The sequence below is a fragment of the Hevea brasiliensis genome, chromosome 10, assembly GCF_030052815.1.
Source record: "Hevea brasiliensis isolate MT/VB/25A 57/8 chromosome 10, ASM3005281v1, whole genome shotgun sequence".
NCBI lineage: Eukaryota > Viridiplantae > Streptophyta > Magnoliopsida > Malpighiales > Euphorbiaceae > Hevea > Hevea brasiliensis.
The window spans coordinates 88,964,897-88,967,735 of record NC_079502.1 but is presented as its reverse complement, the minus strand read 5'-3'; the positions used below and the strand labels follow the sequence as shown (position 1 = coordinate 88,967,735).

At 29.3% G+C, this 2,839-nt stretch overlaps 1 pseudogene; it reads left to right on the top strand.

Annotated features, from left to right (window-relative positions):
• The first annotated feature begins 904 nt into the window (after positions 1-904).
• LOC110667806 ((S)-hydroxynitrile lyase-like) lies at positions 905-2,413 on the top strand (annotated as a pseudogene).
• Positions 2,414-2,839: the final 426 nt, after the last annotated feature.

Genomic DNA, 2,839 nt, shown 5'->3' with positions numbered 1-2,839 from the left:
TTACAATTTTTTTTTACTTTCAATTCATTTGATATTATTTTTGTGTTTTCTCTATTGGAAAATAATTTTCCTCAATTGCTTAGAAATTTAAAGAAACTAATTAACTTTTTTATGTAAACAATTTGTACCATTTTTATTAACAAATGAAAATAAAGAGACAATGAGGAGGAGAAGGGTGCGAGCGCAGAGAAGAAGAAACATGGATAGAGAAAAATAAGGGAAATAAGGGGGAAGATGATTATAGTAATTTAGGTATAAAAAAATAATTATAGAACTAAATAATTATCGAAGTTAAATTATATGAACTAACTAATATATTTTTCTAAAATATAAGAACTAACTAATTACTTTTATTAAAATAGTTTAACTAAATATTAGTTTAATCAGTATTGACTAATGGAAAAATTGACGAAGGGACTAAACAGTTTAATAAAGTAAAACACAGGAACTAAATAGTATATTTCTCAATCACGGATCCAAGACATATATAGAACTTCCATATTTAATAGGGAGATCCCACTACACATTTTATATATTAGGTCCATATAGACTAGATATCTTTGCAAGGAAGATAACTAAAATATTAAAAGAAACCACATATTCTATAGGAAGATAACTCTTGCAACTTTTTTTTGAAACCACATATTCCTGGCAACTTAAATAAAGGCAAATTATAGAAAAGAAAAATTGGCTGATTTAATGCATTGAACAGGAGCGCAAGCAACGTAAAGATCAGAAAGGCTACTCTTGTTTTTATTTAAAAAGAGAGAGTTGACATACAGACAATCTTGTTTGAGATATTATTATTATTATGAGCATTCACATCTCTCTCTCTGTCTCTCTCTCTCTCTCTCTCTTTCTCTCTCTATAAATAATTCATGCAACGCAGGCTGCACCATACAGAATAGCTGATTAGAAAATGGCACTCGCGCATTTTGTTCTCATTCATACCATATGCCATGGTGCTTGGGTTTGGTACAAACTCGTACCTTTGCTGGAGGCTGCTGGCCACAACGTAACAACACTGGACCTCGCAGCCAGTGGTATTGACCAAGACAAATTGAGCAGATTGGCTCGTTTGATGACTACTCTGAACCCTTGTTGACGTATATGGCTTCAATCCCCAAAGGAAAAAAGGTTATACTTGTTGGCGAGAGCTGTGGAGGACTCAATATTGCTATTGTTGCAGATAATACCCTGAAAAGATTGCAGCTGCTGTTTTCCACAATTCCCTTATGCCAGATATCGAGCACAACCCTGCTTATGTTGTGGATAAGGTACCTTTGCTTCTGTTCATCTCTGCTTTAATTTGTTTTTCTGAAAATCAAAATTATTGAACAAAATTAATCTTTTGTTTTCTTTGTTTCTCTTATTACACAGCTCTTGCAGGTCTTTCCTGACTGGAAAGACACCGTGTATTCAGCCTACGATTACAACGGCGAGAATATAACTGCATTGAATCTTGGCTTTGAACTTATGAAGGAGAATATATATACTAACTGCCCTATTGAGGTATATATCACCTATAGGAAAAAATCAACTATACATGTTTTATTATGAACTTCATAATAGACCGAATCTAGGCAAAATGTTCTCCATTATCTATATATAGATTAATTTCACTCGTGACTAGAAATATGACATAATTATCAAGTCAACTTGTTTTATTGATAATTTTAAAACAAGTGGATACCTAGTTTGACCAATTTCCTTCACATCCCTTATATATTTTCACTCCCTTAAAATCATATAAAGAAAAAAATAATAATAGGAATAACAGAGATGATTACCAATTAATTTTAACTTAGTTGTATTATCTCAAGTTTGAGTTTCAATTAGAACTAGTTATACTAAAAACTATATTATAAAGAGAAAATAATTATCCTAAAATTATGAATAAAAATACTAATGCTATTGTTATGCTAATGTATTTTTCTTTTTCTTTTTTTTTTTTCCTTTTAAGGATTATGTACTGGCAACCAAGTTGGTAAGGAAGGGATCGTTGTTTCAAAATATTTTAGCTAAGAGAAAATTCTTCACTAAGAAAGGTTACGGATCAATCAAGAGAATTTATGTGTATGGCAACGAAGACAAAATATTTTTACCAGAATTTCATCTCTGGCAGATAGAAAATTATAAACCAGACAAGGTTTATGTTGTCCCTGGTGGTGATCATAAGCTGATGCTTTCAAAGCGTATCGAGCTCTTTCAGATTCTCAATGAAGTGGCTAATACATATGCTTGAAGTTGAAGCATTTTCTATTATGAATATGGAAGCAACCATAAATAAAGTATCTCACAAATTAATTGGGAAGTAAGTTGTACTAAATTAAAATAAATTGTTTTGTGTTGCTTATCCATTTGTTTAATTTTATTAATCTATAAATAAAAATATAGAGTAACGTTTCAAGTTTGGTTTGAGTTCTCTATTTACATGGTGTGAGTTTTGTATTTAGAAAAGAATGAGTTTGTACTATATAATTTTATTTTATTTTATTTTATTTTATTTTTACATTTGATATCTTGTATATCCATTTTACGGTCCCTTCCAACAATGCTTTTTGCAATGATCGAACTTAAATTCTCCTCTTGGGGGCATAGTAAACCTTATATAATTATCACTACACCCAATACTTGTTAATTTTTTATTATAAAATTTAGTATCAAATAAACAAGTTCATTAAGTGCTTGGTATCAATAAATTTATAATTAGAAATAATTAAATTATAAAAAATAATTATATAAAATAAAATAACTCATTATAAAAGTGATAATAAACTATCAACTAAAAAATGGAAAAAATTAAAAAAAAAATCTTTAATGATTTGGTCTTTTATAA